Genomic DNA, 20,923 nt, shown 5'->3' with positions numbered 1-20,923 from the left:
GCTCTGATTTTGCCCCTGCCTCTTGCCTCTCCTTTCTGCAACTCCAAAAGTTGCTTCTTTTTTTTTTTAAATGTTGTCTGTTCCTTTACTTTTTTCTTCTCCACTAGCACCATGAAAACTAAGTAGGGTCTTGGGGTGCCTGGGTGTCTCAGTCGGTTAAGTGTCCGACTTCGGCTCAGGTCACGATTTCACGGCTGGTGGGTTCGAGCCCGGCATCAGGCTCTGTGCTGACAGCTCAGAGCCTGGAGCCTGCTTCAGATTCTGTATCTCTCCTTCTCTCTCTGCCCTTTCCCTACTCACACTCTGTCTCTCCATCTCTTAAAAATAAATAAACATTTAAAAAAATCAAAAAAACCCCCAACCAAGTAGGGTCTTGATTTCCTTTCCCCAAAAAGCTGCTACCTCATTCCCAGGCAAATGAGGAGAATAGGACTTGAGGCTGGAACCACTGTTAGGGTCTCCCTCCCCCAGTCCAGAGCCAGGGAGAGGAACTGACACATGGAGAGGAAGTGGGATCAGGGAGGGCCTACTCCAAGTAAAGTCTCCACTCGGTCCAGTCTTGCTTCTAGGGATAGAAGAAGCATGACTGACTCTCAGAGCCAGAGTGGTGCCTAGCTGGGCCACAGCCCTCTGTAGGGTGGTCCAATGAAACTTGAGGATTCCCAGCACTGCTGGTGTCTGGTGTTTCAAGGCTGCTGTGGCCATAGACACCTCTTGGACCTCTTGGCTTTGGTTCCCCAAAAAGCCAATGGTGACAGCAAGTGGTAGACAGGGAAAGCAGACCCTGCCCTGAGAGTCTGCAGGCTGCACAGGAGAGTAGCCAACCTGGGGTGGAGGCAGCTGGATCCAGGGAGTGGCTGACCCACACATCATAGATGCTCTTGTTGGGCAGCACCCCCTAGAAGAGGGCATCTAGATCCCAGAGCAGCCCCCACAGTGGAGGGGAAGGGGCATGGGTTTTAAGGACCACCCCCTAGTAGGCTGGGCTGGTTGAAGGTGGGCACTGGGGACAGGATGTGGGTGGTAGTGGAACCAGGGGCATTATCACTTGGGGAGTGTAGATTGGCAGCAGGAGGTGGGCAGGTGTCCCCAAAGTGAGGCCCTATGACTTCTACTGGATAGTCCCCAGGGGCCTGGGTACCCTGCAGTAAGTAGAGGAGCCAGGCTCTGTGCTCAGGGGAGAGGGATGAGGGCCTGATGGTTTCCCCCTGGGAAGTCTCCTCCTGGGCCCGGGGAGGGGGCAGAGGTGCCACAAAGTCCTCTTGGAGGTCAGAGGTGGAGTGGACACCTCCACTGTGCCCAGAGCCTGCCTGACTGGGGCTGGTCTGTGGCCCCCCTCCCTGAGGTCCCTTAGCAAAGACACTATGCTGAGGCCCTCACTAGGCGGTGGCTGGGGTCTGGGCAGCCAGCAGGGCCAGCCGTGTAGCACTTAAGGGCCTGGATCCTTGGCGAGGGTTCCCTGTACCCCTCCTCCTGCTCTGCCAGCCCCGGCACAGGGCAGTGTTCTGCAGCCTCAGCACCTCCGCCGGGATCAAGCTCACATCTACTGCCTGGGAGTTGCCCTTGGCCTGGGGCTTCTCAGGGTCCGTAAGTACCTTGCAGAAGCATCCGAAGCATGGTTGGAGGAGATGTTGTGGTGGATGGAATCCTCCCAGCCCTCATAGTCCTCCCAGTAGTTGGGGAACCCAGCCTGAACCTGACGGGTGATCTGGGCCAGTTTCAGCCTGCGGGAGGGCCAGGTCTGGATCCCCTAGGAAATCATGGCCAAGTAGGTGTAGGTGTAGGGGGTGCTTGTCGGGCCGCAGGTATCTCTTTTTCCTCCTCTTGGGGGGCTGGGAGGATGACTCCGACCAGGGAACCCCCAGGCGTGTGTTGCTGCAGGGCCCCACGCAGAGGAGGTGAGCAACGTGGGCAGGGGCCTGGCCCCATGGAGGCCTCAGGGCAATGGGGCAGTGTGGTGAGGCAGGGCTGGGGGTCTGGGGCTGCCAGAAGCGCTTTTCATTCTGCCCATGCTCCATGCACTCTCTTCCCTTTGCGAGTTCTCTTTCTTTCACCCTCCTCTTTACCCTCTCACATCCAACTTTATTTCTCCTGGTGGGTGAAATACTCCTACTCATCTTTCCGGTTTTTGTTTACTGCTTCAAGGAATTCTTCCTGAGATCCCTCTCCCTCCAGAAATAATCAGACTTAAGCACACTGTATCTCCTCTAGGCTAATACTTAGAATCCTGTATTCTAATTGCTTATTTATCTATATCTCCCACTGTTTCATGAAACCCATGAGGGCAAGGACTCTACCTGCCTTGTCCGTTGTTGTGCTCCCAGTGCTTAGGACAAGGCTTATAATATACTAAATGGTTAATCATTATTTGCAGCAGAGAGTGTAGAGTGATGGTCAGGTAAGTAAGTGAACAGGAGCCCAACTGCCTGGGTTCGAATTCTGAGGCTGCCAATTACTTGCTTGGATAATCTTGGATAAGTTAATTAACTCCCTATGTCTAGCTTTTTTATCTGTAAGATGGGGATTATAGCAGTGTTCACCTCATCTGGGTATTGTGAGCATTGAATTAATACATGTGAAGTCTTTAGAACAACACCTGACACACAGTAAGCACTCAACTGACTGCTGATTTGTCAAAATATTTAGTATGGCCATTAAAAAATAATGGAAATCTATCTATCTATCCACCTATCTATCATCTATCTACATCTACAGATATATCTAGCTGAAAATGGCTAGATATTTTTACACACCTTTATGAACCCGTTGCACATATTAAATTGGAACTGTGACTCAATCAGTTGAACAAGTTCCCCATTTGAATAATAGAAACATCAGTCTAGATTTTGTGATTTCGAAAGCACAACTATGTGCCCTTCTACACATTAACCTGGGCTGCTTTGTCTTTTTTGTCTGTCTGTTCTTACAGTGATCTCCCCCAGCACCACCAGCAGGGAATCTGGCTATGACGCTGGCCGTGTCTGCCTTTATATCCAGCTCTAAAACCTGGCATTATCAGGCTTACTGGGTTTTCAAATTAGAGCTTTCCTTAATTTTTAGAGGTTTGAGATGGTTCTTCACTGACACGGCGTGACCAGAGGTGGAAGCAGTCACACCCTTTTTTTCCAAGAGGAAGGGGATTTCCAACCATCTTTTATCAGTAAGAAGATAGAAGCTTAGAAAGGCCTAGTTATTTGTCCAGAGATACGTATCAGTTAATACTAAAGCCAGGAATAAAGAACCAGCGTTCCATGGCTCTCTCTTGAATTCACACTAAAACAGTGTATAATTAGGAAAGGAAAAATCAAGTATGAGAACATAAAATATGGTATTCTTTTTGAAACTATAACTATGAATTTATGCTACACTGGTCCAGTTTTCTCATAAGGTGAAAAGAATGGATAAAAAGAAGTCCTCCAGCGTGTGTATGTCTGTCTGTCCAGACATTATGTCTCCCTCTCCTTCTCTCTCTCTGCTCCCCTATCTATAGATATATGTACTATATTGCCTGTGAAAATAAAATGAAGCATTGGAGAAGACATTAGATAACAGTTGCTAGTTCTAGTTGTGTTGGGCCAGACCTTTGTTCAATTTGAACTTCATCTCTTTGGAGAGTGAGGTGAAAATCGTTCATTTGTGTCCTTGGTTGCCCGCGGACTTAAATCCTAGATTCTGCTATGTGAGCAGCACTCATTTCCTTCTCCTTTTTACCCTGTCAGTCTTCTGTTATGATGCACTCTTCACCCAGAGAACACTGCTTCCTAACTGCTTTCTCATTGGTCTTTGGCAATCTAGTTTCTGGTCTTTTCATTCTACGTATAAATAACAAAAGTCACCTGTTGTCTTCTGACATTTTCTTAGCTGTGATTCACCTTGAAATTTCTTTCTGGGTAATGCTGTCTATCAAGTCTACATCATTGAAACATACCCCTGCTCTGGTGGCAAGGACTCTGAGCTCATCCTGGTCATGCTATCCTGGTTCTCTCCTGCCTTGTCCTTCTTAGCTTCCTCCATTGGCTCTTCTTCCTTCTTGCATGTTCGACAAAGGATTCACCAAATTGAAGCCTCTTCTTTTTCTACTCTAATTTCTGCCCTTTGAGCATTCCATTCTTTTCCACAATTTGTGCTGAGCTTCTTGTGAGGAGGAACTCTGTTATTCTTATTTCTATTCCACGTACTTGGCACAATACCTGGGTCATGGTAGGTGCTCAAAGTGGTCTGTTGCCTTGAATGTAAGCTATGTCGAGGATTCCAAAATTTAAATCAGTAGTGGGCTTTCTCAACTTCGAGTTCCAATGACATTACCTACTTTCTGTGCATTTCCAATAATAATAAAAATAGTTACTGCTATTAAGCACCAGTTGTGGGTTGGTCAGCTTGCTAGGTGATCTCAATACATTATTTGTACTCTATACAACCCTACAAGGTACACTTTATCATCAGCACTTGGTGTAGGAGGAAATCAACATCTATTTGGATATCTAGTGAGTATCTCAGACTTACAGCCAATGAAGAACCCTTGCCCCAAATCTGCTCGTATCCAGTTTTGCCCCCCAGGAAGTGGCGCTCTATTCATGAAGTTATTCTCCACTCAGTGCTTTGCTTTCCAACATCTGATCCACTAACATGTCTAGTTGACTACAAAAAAGTACTTCTAATCTGTTCGATTTTCTTCATTTTCCAGCTCGGGACATCATCTTTTCTAGACCAGGGCAAGAGCCTCCTAACTGGGCTCTCCTTCCATTCCCCTGCCCGCCGTTCTCCACACAGCAGCCTGTGGTTCTTTAATCAGATCATGTTACAGGAGTCATTACACCCTGCTGTGGCTGCAAAAACTATTTACCGGTTTGATTTGATGGTATCAGCAGTGTGGCTGCACTCGTGCTCTACTTTAAGACAAATGTTTGAAAATTTAAGTTAGCTAAATATATAAACTGAGGATTGATTCACCTACGAAGGGACTAACATCTACATCCATAAGCAAACCTAAGAAATGACTATTTTATTAGGGCATTCTATACTTTATAGAAACCTAGTCTTTCTTTAAATAGCAGGTACTTAAAATATTAGCTCATTTACCATAATTTATTTACAAAACACTTTGAAGGAATATACTGAATACATAAGGTGAGGAACGTGCATACCCACATATGGACAATGTATGCTTCTTAAATTTTATTATCCTATTCAAGCAAGTGCAAAATAATATCTCTTATAATATTTGTATTGCCTACAATTTCGATTTTCATTGAAATCTAACTAATGGAAGAACAAACAACCAAAGAGAGAAGTAAGGTAGCCGAGGGAGCTGTCATTCTTGGTTCATGGTTCTGGCTTTTAAATTCTTATTATGTATTCGGGATCAAATTGGCTGGTGTTGGCTGTGAGACTCATAGATGTCACCTGCTCTTGTTGTTTCTGGACTCAGGTACTCTTATCCAGAAAGCAAATACTTGGTTATTAAATATAAGTCCTGTGTATCTTGATGCAGTATTACAGTGCATAAAAAATTTCTCATACACATAGATTCATGGTCATGTCTTTGAACAAATATTTTTAAAAAATCCAGTCATTTTTTTATTAGAAGAATATGACTTTTAATGATTATCAGTGATTTATCAGTAATGCAAATATTTGTCTCTCTTTTAATTAGTGGAGACAAGTTGCAAGCTAATTGTGTTAATGTCTGCTTAACTGGTGCAATTTTCACTGAAAAATATTTACCTATTTGTTAGTCTGAACTTGCTCTCATGGAAAAGCAAGGGTGGAAAATGCCTAAACTTTTTTCTACATATAAGGGTTTTATCAGAGTGTGTTTGTTTGTTTGTAATTTGCTCTTGAGTTTTTTTCTGAAGTTTGTACGTTTAAGAAACTATTGACTTGGGTAGAGAATTTGTTGTTTAGAATATCTCTGTTGATTATTTGCAAATAATGTAGTTACTCTTCAGCTATTAAAATAATCATATTTTAAAGTATGGGAGGGAAAATGAAATATAAGGGTATTTTCATCTAAGTCTCCATCAAGAGTAAGATTACATTTTGGAAATTTATGCTCAGATTCTTTATTTTGCTTAAAATTTTCTCATTTATTCCCATTTTCCTTTTCCTTCTTCCTTTCTTTGTGGGCTTTTCTTCCTCACGTAAGCTCTTATAGCCAAGGTTTACATCCTAGGTAATCTCTTCTTCCACATCTGCATGAAATTTATTATCACTGCTAGGTTCACTCACTTCCTTGGCTTCAACTGTGCCCATGACAATAACAAGCAAATTTATATCTTTTTTTTTTAAATTTTTTTTTCAACGTTTATTTATTTTTGGGACAGAGAGAGACAGAGCATGAACGGGGGAGGGGCAGAGAGAGAGGGAGACACAGAATCGGAAACAGGCTCCAGGCTCTGAGCCATCAGCCCAGAGCCTGATGCGGGGCTCGAACTCACGGACCGCGAGATCGTGACCTGGCTGAAGTCGGACGCTTAACCGACTGCGCCACCCAGGTGCCCCGCAAATTTATATCTTATGCCTTACTTCTCAACATCTGAACTGTTTTTCTAAGAGTAACTCAGACTCAAAACGTCCCAAAGTGAACTTACTAACATCCTTATTCAAACTTCCTCTTCTCATATTTCTATCTTGGTTAATGCTTGGCCAAGGGACTCGCCGTCTCCCCCGTGGCTCAGACTAGAAACTATGCCATTCTAGACTCTGATCTCCATCTCACTCTCTATCTTATGTTCTCAGGGTCACCAAACCCTGTTAATACTACTGCTAAATATCTTTTTGTTCTATTTCTTTCTGTGTAGACCCATCATCTGACTAAAATCCTCACCATGTCTTGCCTGTGCTTTAGCAACAAAATCTCAACAGGTCTACTTGCCTCCAGTTTTCTTGGTCTCCATCTCCTTCTTTATGCTGACACTAGGGTAACATTTCCCCAACCAAAATATGATTGTGTTATTTCTCTACCTTGAAACCTCTGATGGCCATACTCTATCAATTTCAAATGCTATTGCAGGATGTATCAAGTCCTTCACAACTTGTCTCTGTATCCTCATGAGATGCTATGTAATGGTTAGGACCTGTGCTATAACAGTGACTAGTCAACAATTCTGTATTATTCTTATTCTCATTCTTATTCTTATCATTACTTTTTAAAATTGAGGTCCAATTGGTATATAACATTATATTCATTTCAGATGTGCAATCTAATGATTTGATTTGCACACACTATAAAGTAATCACCCCAATTAGTGTAGTTACCATCTATCACCATACAATTGACCCATTTTACCCTTTTACCTACCCCCCAAACCCTTTCCTGTCTGACAACCACCAAACTCTTCTCTGTATCTATGAGTTTTGTTTTGTTTGTTCATGTGTCTTGTTTTTTAGATTACACATATAAGTAAAATCTTAAGGTATTTGTCTTTCTCTGTGTGACTTATTTCACTTAACATTATACCCTCAAGACTCATCCATGTTGTAGCAAATGGCAAGATTTCCTTCTTTATTAAGGCTGAGTAGTAGTTCATTGTATACATACTACGTTTTCTTTATCCATTCATCCACTGATGGACATGTGGGTTATTTCCATATCTTGGCTATTGTAGATAATGTTGCAATGAACATAGTGGTGCTTTAAATTAGTGCTTTTGTGTCCTTCAGATAAATACTCAGAAGTGGAATAGATGGATCATGTGGTAGATCTACTTGTAATTTTTGGAGGACACTCCATAATGTTTTCCATAGTGGCTGCACCAACTGACATCCCCATCAATGGTATACAAGGGTCCCCTTTTCTCCATATCTTCTCCAATACTTATTATTCATGTCTTTTTGATAATAGCTACTCTGACAGGTGTGGGTGATGTCTCATTTTTGTTTTGATTTGCATTTCCCTGATAGTGATGCTGAGCATCTTTTCATGTGTCTGTTGGCTACTTGTATGTCTTTGGAAAAATGTCTATTCAGATCCTATGCCCCCTTTTAAAATTGGGTTGTTTGTTGTAGCCACGCACTGAGGAAAAAGTTCTCAGACACTAGACCAAGCAGATGTGCAGGGCTGCTCTGCCAGCGAAACAGCAGCAGCAGCAAACTGCACATAGTCTTTATTTCATGTTCGCCAGGTATAAACATCAAAGAATGTTAAAGCATGGGAGGAAAACACAAGGAGCCCCTAGACATAGACCAAACACACATCTGGTGTTTATGGGAAAGCATACAGGGAAGACGTACAGTTTCAAGGACTGCTGGGCAATTGCAGTGGGTCTGTCTCCTAACTGGCTCCTGGGAGATCATGGGGCTCTGTTCCCGTGGTGGTATCGCGTCTGACAGCCTTGAGACCACAATATCACTGATGTTTCAGCAATTACCCCATTCACTTTCCCAGGGCTTACAATACATTCTCTAGAAATAACTCCACAGTTTGCTTTTTTGCTGTTGAGCTGTTTGAGTTCTTTGTATGGTTTGGATATTAACCCTTTATTGGATTTATGATTTGCAAGTATTTATCCCCTTCACTACGTTCCCTTTCCATTTTGTTGATAGTTTTGTCTGCGTTGCAGAAACTTTTTAATTTGATGGTGTCTCACTTGTTCATTTTTGAATTGTTTCCTTTGCCTTTGGAGTCAGATCCAAAAATTCATTACCAAGACTGATGTCAAGAAACTTACTGCCTATATTTTCTTCCAGATTTTTTTTTACATTCAAGTCTTTAATGCATTTTGAGTTAATTTTGTGTACAAGACTGTGGTCTAGTTTCATTCTTTTGCATGTGGCCATCCGGTTTTTCCAGCACCACCTGTTGAAGTGCCTGTCCTTTCCCAGTGTATATTCTTGGCTCTTTTGTCATAAATGAATTGACCATGTATGTGTAGGTTTATTTCTGGACTCTTTATTCTGTTCCATTTCCGTGGATCTATGTGTCTGTTTTTATGCCCGTACCATACTCTTTTGATTACTAAAGCTTTGTAATATGGTTTGAAATCAGGGAGCGTGATACCCCCGCCTCTGTTCTTCTTCCTTAAGATTACCTTGGCTATTCAGGGTCTTTTGTGGTTCCATACAAATATCAGAATTGTTTGTTCTAGTTCTGTGAAAAATTCCATTAGAATTTTAATAGGGATTTCATTGAATCTGTAGATTGCTTAGGGTGGTATGAACATTTTAACAATAATAATTCTTTCAATTCATGAGGACAAAATGTCTTTCCACTTGTTTGTCTTCTTCAATTTCTTTCATTAATGTCTTAGAGTTTTCAGTGTGTCAGTCTTTCACCTTCTTGGTTAAATTTATTCCTAGATATTTTATGCTTTTTGATGCAGTTATGAATGAGATTGTTTTCTTAATTTCTCTTTCTGATAGTTTGTTATTAGTGTATAGAAACACAAAAGATCTCTGTATATTGATTTTGTATCCTGTAGCTTTACTGAATTCATTTATTTCTGCTAAGAGTTTTTGGTGGAGTCCTTAGGGTTTTCTATATATAATATCATGATATCTGCAAATAGTGACAGTTTAAATTTCTTCCTTTCCAGTTTGTATGCCTTTTATTTCTTTTTCTTGCCTAATTGACATGGGTAGGACTTTCAATACTCAGTGGCAACAGCGGGCATCCATATTTTGTTGCTGATTTTTTTGTTCCATTGAGTGTGATGTTAGCTGTGAACTTTTCATATATGGCCTTTATTATGTGGATTATGTTCTTCTATCCCCACTTTGTTGAGTGTTTTTATCATGAATGGGTGTTGAATTTTGTCAAATGCTTTTTATGCATCTATTGAGATGATCATATATTTTTTATCTTTCATTTTGCCAATGTGGTGTATCACAACAATTCATTTGCAGATGGTGAACAATCCTTGTATCCCTGGCATAAATCCCACTTGATCATGGTCCTTTTAATGTATAGTGTATATTCCTTTTAATGTACTATTGAATTTGGTTTCTTAATATTATTTTGAGGTTTTTTGCTTTATGTCCATTAAACATATTGGCCTGTAATTTTCTTTTTTTGCTATGTCCTTGTCTGGTTTTGGTAGTAGGTAAATGCTGACCTCATAAAAATGAATTTGGAAGTGTGCCCTCCTCTTCAGGTTTTTTGAGGAGTTTGAGAAGGACAAGTATTAAATCTTTGAATGTTTGGTAGAATTACCCAGTGAAACTGTCAGGTCCTTGACTACTGTTTGTTGGTAGGATTTTGATTGCTGATCAGTCTCCTTACTAGTAGTCAGTCTATTCAGATTTTGTATTTCTTCATGATTCAGTTTTGGAAGACTGTATGTTTCTAGGAGTTTATCTATTTCTTCTATGTTGTCCAGTTTGTTGGTGTATAATTATAAACAGTAGTTTCTCATGATCCTTTGTATTTTTGTGGTATCAGTTGTAATTTCTCTTTCATTCCTAATTTTATTCATTTGAGCCCTCTCTTTTTTCTTGGTGAGTCTAGCTAAAGGTTTGTCAAGTTTGTTTATCCTTTCGAAGAACCAGTTCTTAGTTTCATTGATCTTTTCTTTTTCTTTTTTTTTTTTTAATTTTTTTTTCAACGTTTTTTATTTATTTTGGGACAGAGAGAGACAGAGCATGAACGGGGAAGGGGCAGAGAGAGAGGGAGACACAGAATCGGAAACAGGCTCCAGGCTCCGAGCCATCAGCCCAGAGCCTGACGCGGGGCTCGAACTCACGGACCGCGAGATCGTGACCTGGCTGAAGTCAGACGCTTAACCGACTGCGCCACCCAGGCGCCCCTCATTGATCTTTTCTATTGTCTTTTTAATCTCTTTTTCGTTTATTTCTGCTCTGACCTTGGTTATTTCCTTCCTTCTCCTAACTTTGGACTTCATTTTTTCTTCTAGATATAAAGTTAAATTGTTTATTTGAGATTTTTCTTGTTCTTGAGGAAGGACTGTATCACTATGAACTTCCCTCTTAGAACTGCTTTTGCTGCATCCCAAAGATTTTGGACTGTTGTATTTCCATGTTCATGTGTCTCAAAGTATTATTTGATTTATGGTTTGGTTTCTTCGTTGACCCACTTGTTGTTCAGTAGCATGTTGTTCAGTCTCCCCATAATTGTTTTTCTCCCTCAGTTTTCTTCTTATAGTTGATTTCTAGTTTCAAATCATTATGTTTGGAAAAGATAGTTGATATTTAAGTCTTCTTAAATGTATTGAGACTTATTTTGTGGCCTAACATGTGGTCTATCCTGGAGGATGTTGTGTATGCATTTGAGAAGAATGTATATTCTGCTGCTTTTGGACGGAATGTTCTTTATTTATCTATTAAGTCCATCTGGTCTAAAGTGTCATTTAAGGCTGATGTTTCCTTATTGATTTTCTGTCTGGATGATCTATCCCACGATGTAAGTGAATGCTAAAGTCCCCTATTATTATTGTATTGCTCTCTATTCCTCCCCTTAGTTCTGATGATGTTTGCTTTGTATATTTATGTGCTAACAATTTTGTATGATGAACTTCAAAGTTGCTGAGAGACTAGATCTTAGCTTTTCCCACCACAAAATAGAAATCATAATTATGTGATGTGACAGAGGTGTTAACTAATGCTCTGGTGGTCATCATTGCAATATATACATTTATGAAATCCATACGTTTTCCTTAAATGTGCACAAAGTAATATGTCAATTATATATTAATAATAATAAAAAAATGATGGTCTCTGGCTATCCAGGTTTGTATGTCAGTTTGCCCAACTGAACCTTGGGTGTATTATTTGACTTACCTCAATCTCAATTTTCTCATGTGTTAAATTTGGGTTATTTTGAAAAGTGTGTTGAGGATGAAATGAGTTAATGCATGTCAAGTGTTTTCAAGAGTAAATGTTGGCTAAATAATGTTGCATAAATAAAAACCCCTTTTTCCATGTGCATATGGAATTTCATGGTTTCCCAAACAGGCCACATATTGTCTTGCCTTTGGAAATTTGCATGTGGGGTTGTTCTGTTCAAGAAGCAACTTCAATGTCCTTTCTCTTGTGAAATTTTCTCTGAGACAGGCTAAATGCATGACTCCTTTCTCTATGTTCCAGTGGGGCCTCATAAAAACCTTTATTACAGACCCTGTTGAATTGTTTTGCAATTGTTTATGTATGTGTGTCCTCAAATAGACTCTTGGAGTAGATGATCTTATTCATCTTTTTATTTCCCTCAGTGCCTATCATATAAAAAGTGTTCAATAAACATTTGTTAAAGGAATGGATTAATTGTGGAACTCTCCTTTTTTTGGACTCATGTTGTTTCAGTACCATAAAAGATTTTTTTCCTAAAAGACAAGAGTATTCCAAAGGGAGATTTAATAATTCTGTGACTTGAAAAAAAAATCCACAGTTTGTTCAGGATGAACATTTATCTTCTCTGAAACTTCTATCCTGCTGATGTGAGCAAAATGAATACAGTGTTATCCTGATTAAAATTAACTTAGATTAGGCTTTATTTAATTTATATTTGGAAAATATGAAATTTCTAGACATAAAATGTTAAAGGAGAATTCGTTCTCTTCTCTTGCATAATTCTTTTGATGCATTATTGCCCTTTTACACTCCAAACTTGTTGATTGCCAGGAAAGTTGCTCAACACCACAGTTATATGTTGTGAGAATTTTTGAGTCTAATCTGGCAAATATTAGCAGTACTGCTGAACTAGAGCAAAATGTCTAAGTAGGTGAAGTTTGGAGCTTGAAGCCTCCACTCCCAGCCTCCCCTCTCCCTCTGGGATCCTCTGCTCTCATGATGACCTCTGCTTTTTCCAGCCTGAACTTCCAGTCACCCTCCTCAGGACTCCTTCTATGTGCCTTTGCCAGCCCCTCCTGTCTCTGGAAATTTAGTGATTATTGCACTCAGTCCAAGATGGACCTGAGTTCTTCTGACCCCCATCTCAGGTAAATAATCTGCACTGCAGCATCTAGAAAGCAAGCTTTGGCCCAGAGGAGATACTTCAATGGTACCAATAACATAGCCTTTACCAGGACCCTGTAAGAGACATTTGATTAATGAAGAGCCCCTCCAAATCACTCCGTTATGGGTAAAGGACCCCTTGCGTGCTTGCATGCTCCTAACCGTCATTGGAAACCAGAATGAAAAAGCAATTATTCTTTCATTCATTGTGGTGTTGTCAGAGGGGCATAGACTATGAGGTCCAGAAGACTCGGGTTTGAACTTTCTCCCCCAAAGTCTGGTTATGGTTGTCATTGCATGACTTCTTTCCCAGTTTCAGTTTCTAGCTGTGAAATGGGAATGATGTCACTATCTAGGAAGCGTTTTTCTAATGATTAAATGAGATGATGTTGGTCAACTGCTTAGATGGTTCTGGCACACAGGAGTATGTCATGAATAAAAGACATAACTATTAATATTTTCACTCGTTCAAACTTTAACTGATGGCTAACTTCATCCCAGCTATTGTGTTAATAACTGAGACTTCAGGTAATCTCCTATCTCTATTTTAGCTTAAACTTGTGCTTATCTGTATTCAAACCCTTTAAACGCTTTCCCCAAGTAGTTTTCCACCTTATGGTTAGGGTCAATTCCCCTTGGGAAGACAGTAAATGTTGAGAATGGAAAAGGAGAAGACTGTCATTAGGACACAGAATTGATAGCCTGTCCCAGAATGCAATGTGCCACTGTGAAAATGATTCAGAGAATGTAGAATCTGCCAAAGTTAATCAAGGAGTATCAACAGCTTGTTGAAATCCCTTATATTTAGGGGAGAGGAGAAGAGATAGGGGGATAAAAGGAGGCCATTCAGTAGCGAAGCGTTCAAAAGCATAAGTGTGAAAAGCCAGTAATATTTAGTTTGGATGATCAGGTCCAAAACAGTGTGAGTTGTTTCCAGGTTCCATGCTGGTCCCTTTTCCTCTTGGAGCAGCTCACCTGAATTACTTTTTAAAAAAAGTAGTAAAGGTTCAAAAGGTAGAGTAAGAATTTTTAACTTAGGCCACATACAGTTACTGTCCAGCCGCACCGGAGAGCCTACTCTTTGGGAAATATAAAATCAGGATCATTAATGTAGGCCCTTTAAGCATGTTTTCTAGAAATTAAGAATATTTGATCACTGAGATTCGCTGGAAGAATATTTGCTCCTTTTCTACACAATTTCAACGGCTCATTCTGCTGTACGTGTTAATAGCACATGTTGCTTATATCTCTGCAAGTAGAATCTGTCTGATACTCTCTCATAAACCTTTGATTAGCTCTCAGTTGCTTGAAGGCTATAATTCGGGGATCATTCAGGGATACAGTCACCCTCAGAAGATTGAGCAGACTCCTCCAGGGGAAAGCTGCCAAGTTTCTTTTTGGATGAATTTCTTCAGCAAAGATTTCAGTAGTCATATATATGGAAAATTGCATTACCTTCTCCATTTATTTTACTATTGGACCAATAAACATCTTTTCCTGAAATGGACTCTGTAATGTAGCTTTTGCTACATCCTTTTACTATTGTAAGTTTGATGGTCAAGCCATATGTGCTAAAGTTGATATTAATGATGATGGGGTCAGATTAAGTAGAAGTGCAATTTCTAATTTATCACAGTTACTTCATTCAAGCTTAACTGTAATTGGAAACTTGTAACCAAATGCTTGACAGTATTATGTAAAGCAAAACTTTTATTTCCTTGCACAAACAGAATTTACATGACAGTGTAACAAAATAATGAACGATGAGTTGCTAATGAATATATCCAAATTTTCAGGTAAGATTTTAACTTCAATTTAGGCAATTTTGCATTACATGAAATAAACTGTATATAGCTTAAATCAACTTTTAATCATTCAGACATGTTTTTTTTAAACAAATGATCTAAAGTAGCGCTTCTCAAACTTAAGTGTGCATTAGCATTGCTTGGAGGCCTTGTTAAAACATGGCTGGCCCTCCCTTTTCTCCTTCCTTCTAACCACTACCTCCCTAGCTCCCCCTGGGGGTTGATTCAGTTGGTTTGGGGTGGGGTCTGAGAATTTACATTTAGAGCAGAGTCCAATGAGGCTGCTGCTGCTAGTTGTGAACCACAGTTTGAGAGCCTTTGATCCAGAGACTGTGGTGTAAGAGAAAGAAGAGAGTCTAAGGAAATGGATTTTATATCATTGGCTTCTCCACATACATGCAGTGTAACTTTAAATGGATTTCTTTTTGGGGGGGGGCTTATATGTTCATTGACGAGATAGGGATAAGAATGTTTGTCTTGCCCACTTCCCATGGATGGGAGGATCAAAGACCACACTCTGAGTAAACACAGGACGGTATTAGCATTGACACAGAGTAGGAGTCGCTTGATGGAAGCATTGGCGCTTCTCAGGCTATTATTTACAAAAGGGTACTTTGAATTAATTGCGAAGAACTGTATTATAGAATGGGAATTCAAACCTCTCCATTTTCTAAGAGTTGTCTTAATTTACATGCTGCATAAATAGTAATATTTGTAGAGAACCTCAGGACTCCAATACATAATCAGGTCAGAGGAGCTGATTAGAGACAGTAAATTAATCTTCTTTTAGTACTAATTAGCATAGAAACTTGGTTCTGAGTCTGCATTTACTTAAGAAGACCTACATCTTTTCCTTCTCAGTCTTTTACTCATCCTGAAAGCGTTTAGGAGGGCCCACTGTGTGTTGGGCACCGTGCTAGGAGGGCGGTGACGGAGATGCACTTGTTGTGTTCATGGTCCGTAAACATACTTACAATTCAAAGTAGTAAATGTTGCACAGAGGAATGTGCTAAGCAGTGCAGGAGCAAGCACAGAGCAGGGAAGACCCGATTCTGCCTGAAGGGGTCAGGGAAGGCTTCCAGTTAATGTTGCTTTCTTTCTAAAAAGCAAATGTAGAGCTATCTCAGAGGCAGTTTCAAAGTCAGTCAAACGTATCACCCTCATAATCCAAAGGAAGGAGGAGAGATGACAGGAATGTGATATTTATTTAAGGAAAACAAACACCTAACAGCAAGATATGATTCCTCCCACTTTAAAAACTCTTGCTTTTGAAGGTCAAGTAGTTTCAATCATTTATTCACTCACCCACTCATTCACTCCGTCTCTATTTCTGAGCATTTAAGGGCTTATCAAAGCACTTACAATGAAATCTCAATGGATTGTCATGGCCGGTAAGGTCATGAACGAGCTGGCTATGACATGGCAAAAGATGGTCACTGCCTCCCTCACTTTTTGCCTCTTAGCTCTGTGCTCCCTTGAACTACACTGGTTGCCTCTTGGTTCTTTACCAAACCACAGTCTCAATGCCTTTGCATTTGTTGTTTCTTCCACCTGGCTCCGTGCGTGACAAACTCTTCTCATCCTTCTGGTCTCAAGGTACAGGTCTCCTCCTCAAGATGTCTTTCCTGTTCATGGAATCTGAGACCCATCCCGCTCATTTCCATGATCCCTCATCAGACCACTCTGTCCTGCTCCGCTGTAGCATCTCACCAGTTTACATGATGTGTTGGTTTGCTACTTATTTGTTATCCACCTTCCCTATTGTTTTGTCTCCACCGTCAATCACAATGCTTTGTATACAAAAGAGGTTTTTAATTTCCATTTGTAGAATGAATAAATATTTGTCGAATGCTTGCCAGGGTTAGAAAAGTGATCACCTGAGATAAAGCTGAGAACTTTTTGGGGGGCTGGACTGCACAATGGAGCTCAAACAGGGGCTCCATTTTCCAAGTAGTGGGACTGGGATTTCTGAGCTTCCTCCCTAAGACTTGGCTCCCAGTAGGAGCAAAAGGGATCCATCTGCTGGCAGCACAGCCATGGCATGTTGTCACTCCTTTGCCTCACAAAGCAACTACTGCCTCTCTTGTAAGTGTTGCTGCTATACATTCGGGGAAATAGTCCGGAGGGATCATGAGGATTCTAGTTAGCCTAAGACTTTCCTCTCGGTTTACCCAACCAGCAAGAACTTTTCTTTAGCATCCAAAGGGCATTACATTAGAATAAGTAGACAGATAGGCTATGTTGCATTTGGATTCAAGAAGATTTAAAAAAATTTTTTTTAATGTTTATTTTTATTTTTGAGACAGAAAGAGACAGAGCATGAATGGGGGAGGGTCAGAGAGAGAGGGAGACACAGAATCTGAAGCAGGCTCCAGGCTCTGAGCTGTCAGCACAGAGCCCAACGTGGGGCTCAAACTCATGGACCTCGAGATCATGACCTGAGCCGAAGTCGGACACTTAACCAACTGAGCCACCCAGGCGCCCCTGATTTTTTTTTTTAAACAATGTCTTGCACTTAGTACTCACCTGGGAGGCAATGAAAAGGAATAAAGGTTTTTGATATGTAGTCCCTGTCCTTAAGAAGCTTCCAGCTTAGATGAGGAGATAGGAAGTTTGGTTAAGTAACTGGTAGATCAAAATGTGGAGCGATTTCTAACTGTAAAATGTGATGAGCACATTGGACTTTGAATGCTTTAGGACAAAATGTTATATGCTCATAAAACGGCTTTATCTCTATTGGAAAATAGCCATGGTCTATAAGGTAAAAGACCTCCTGGTCTAAACAAAAGATGTGTTGTCCAGTAGAACTTTTTGCGGGGATGGAAATATTTTATAATCTGTACTGTCCAGTAAGGGAGCCACCAGCCACATGTGGCTTTGGAGCACTTGAAATGTGGGTAGGGGCACCTGGGTGGCTCAGTCGGTTAAGCGTCCGACTTCGGCTCAGGTCACGATCTCGCGGTCCGTGAGTTCGAGCCCCGCGTCGGGCTCTGGGCTGATGGCTCAGAGCCTGGAGCCTGCTTCCGATTCTGTGTCTCCCTCTCTCTCTGCCCTTCCCCCATTCATGCTCTGTCTCTCTCTGTCTCAAAAATAAATAAACGTTAAAAAAAAATTAAAAAAAAAAAAAGAAATGTGGCTAGTGTGAATGGGGAACTGGATTTTTAATTTAACTTAAGCTAAATTTAAATAGGCACATATGGCTAGTGGCCACTGTATTAAATAGTACAGGTCTATGGGGAAGGACAGAATTTGTGTCCACTGGAATGTTCCGCAGAACCAATATTATATATATATATATATATGTCTAAAATAATTTTTTATGATCGGAAAATAATTTATCAGGGGTAGCATTGTGGCACAATATGTGTTTGTTATTATCATAAAATAAAAATTCTAACTAATATATTTGGGTCATCTGTAGCACCTTTAAAATGAGGTGGCTTAAAGGAATGTTTGTTTCTATTTTTAAAGCATATGTTCTTGAAAATACTCTATTCCTTGAGTTTGCAAACTTTGGTGCTGAGACTTCTATAATTTTCAAATGATTGTGATGACAGAAGGAAAAAAGTAATTGGAATTGTAGTTGAAGTGGGTACTCTGCAGAATTTTCTTTCACTAATTTAAATAAATCAACATCTTTCCTTGTATGTAAAATTTTTGAAATAAATGCAAAATTGTCTTAAGAAAGGGCTCATAAATATCCATGTACTTTTTGGATATCATTTAGTTAAAGGGCATGAGAAAGGGAGAGGGAGAGAGAGAGAGGCAGGGAGGAGGAAGCCTTATAAAGCATAGCTTTTCGGCAAAATTTGGGAATAGTCTCTAAAGTTAGAGGAACTGTCAAAGACATAACTTGCATAATCCATTCATCCAACAAGTATAATCCAGATCAATCACCCACTATAAACTAATCAGTCACCCAAAAGACACAATCGTTCACCAACTCTGCCCACCTCACCCACCAATAACTCTTTACCAATCTTGCCTCAACTCCCACAGAATATTGAGCAACTGTGAGTCATTCCTGCAAAATATTCCACTGGCATTAACTCAGGAAACTAAGGGTCTTAGAGTATTAAAAGCTTTCTGCGAGTAAAAAACCCAGCCAACCCACCAAGCAAAATCTGCCCGGCATGGCAATTCAAAATTGCTCTATGAGAAAACGGATGCAGTTTTATCTGGACAAATTGGAATAACTTTCCTCCCGTTTTGCGAAAAAGAGCAACGAAATTCTGAAGAATGACCCCAGTTGTGGTTGTAACAAACAGTATGCCTTGTCTGACTTCTGATCGCTGGCTCTTAAATGCTTTTTTGAGATTTGCCTGCAACAAGAGTCCTGCATCTGGTCTTATTGGATCAGCTTTGGAAAGAAAACACAGTGAGACTTCATGACCCTGGTAGAATTATTTTGTTTCAGGGTGGAATGGTCTTTCAGTATTCCCTTAAAGTTTGCTGAAGAGCATTTATTTGATTTTTAAAAAATTGTACAGAGTAAGTAGAAGAAATCCATCATTCTGGAAAAAGTTTATCGGAAGATAAAAGCTGGCACTCTGCAGCCAGTCAGGGCACAATCATGGAGAGAGTACACATGAAAGATGCTGTAAGCTCCAGGACAGAATCATTGAGGCACGCGTCTCTGAGTTCCGAGAGTGTGCCTGAGGGCCTGAGCCATGTGCCCGGTGGTCATGTGCCCTGGCTGGTGAGTGCGGGTTGGGAGGTCTGAGAGGGGCACACATGCCTCAGAACCACCCATATGCCCAGGGAATGGGTACACTGGGGTTCTAGAGAAAAGTCTCTCCAGAGAACATGCTTATCTGAAAGAAGTGTGGGTTTTCTTTAATAAAGAAGTGGGAACCCAAAGAACTTTGATCCGCTTGCCTTTTTGTTCCCCACATACTGGAGTAGGAGGTCCTTAAGTTGTGTGCGTGTGTGAGTGGGTTTTTATGGGTGGTGATGGGGAGTGTCAGAATGTGATCAGTAGCTGTTTAGTGAAGGCTCTTTGCAGGTGGTGGTGGTTAAGTGCTTTAGTGGGTATAATAGGAACCAGTTTAGGTGTTTAATTGGGGCCTCTGGACAGCTGTCACAATCCTGCCTGCAACTAGGGAGGAAGAAAGTGTAAATAATGAAATTCACGTAGAAAATTAAACTAGCTTGTGTGCTGGAGATCATTACTTACATGAATTACAAAATGAATATTTTATGTTTGACAGCTAAATCGGTTAATTTTTTTTTTAAAAATAAAGGGTTTGGATCAGTTGTGGAAGTGAACATTTCATCGAAATCTGTCCGGGAGCTTAATGCGTCTCACCCTAAATGCATGCAACTCTCATATGCTACAGAAACACTCAGCTATCGTTGATGAATCATAAATGGCCAACTAACCCAGACCTAGATTGTAACTCATCTTTGAGGTATTGAATTCACTTATTCCCGCTCCCCTCCCCCCAGCCTGAATTGGTGTGCCCAAATAAAGATGCTCTTCTAAAAAATCCTCAGATGCTTCTGAAGTTCTTTGTTAAATCAGACTTACCCTGTGGAGGGGTGGTAGTGGTATTTGGAGTGTATCTCTCAGTAGAGCTCAGGAGGGATGAAAAGGTGAGCCGGTCCTTGGAGCGGATTGCCTGAATGGGCCACTTTGCATGTTGTGAACACAGATCTGCCGGGTGTCTCTCAGAGGAATAGAATCAAGTTGCCGCATACGGAGGCCGGTGTCAGTTTATAATAGGAGGTGCAAATGCTTTTTCCTAGCCGTTGATACACTTTCAGAATTTCTTTGGGCTGAGGGTCTACCAGATAAAATACTTAAAAGTGATTGTCCAGGCTACTAACTCAGTGCTCAGTTCCAGGGTGAGCCAGAAACTTCAGAACCAATGGGCGAAGGACACATTGAATATGCCTACCAAGAAACATTTGGCGGATTAGAATAGCCGCTATTTTTGTCAGCAGTAGCTCCATTACTGGGCCTGTCCGGTGCTTCCAGGAGATGTTGGAATTAAAAGTGGGAAGTTGCACATTGTATCTATGTCCTTCAGAATATTCCACCAGTTTAAATAATCTTCCCTGTGGGAAAGTCTGTGGAAGACTTAGATGACACGGTCACAAATAAACGCTTTACTTGTTTGGGAGGCCCTGGGCGCTGGAGGCCATTTGCCTCGATCTTAGCGGAAGGGAATATTTGGAAAAGGGAAAGGACAGACACTGTGGGGGAGACATTT

At 40.8% G+C, this 20,923-nt stretch overlaps 1 pseudogene; it reads right to left on the bottom strand.

Annotated features, from left to right (window-relative positions):
* Positions 1–565: 565 nt before the first annotated feature.
* Positions 566–20,923, bottom strand: part of LOC125166476 (forkhead box protein H1-like) — a 69,161-nt pseudogene continuing 48,803 nt past the window's right edge.

The sequence above is a fragment of the Prionailurus viverrinus genome, chromosome B2 (genome assembly GCF_022837055.1).
Source record: "Prionailurus viverrinus isolate Anna chromosome B2, UM_Priviv_1.0, whole genome shotgun sequence".
In the NCBI taxonomy this organism is placed as follows: Eukaryota; Metazoa; Chordata; class Mammalia; order Carnivora; family Felidae; genus Prionailurus; species Prionailurus viverrinus.
The sequence above is the reverse complement of the archived record's forward strand: the minus strand, read 5'-3'. Positions and strand labels throughout refer to the sequence as shown.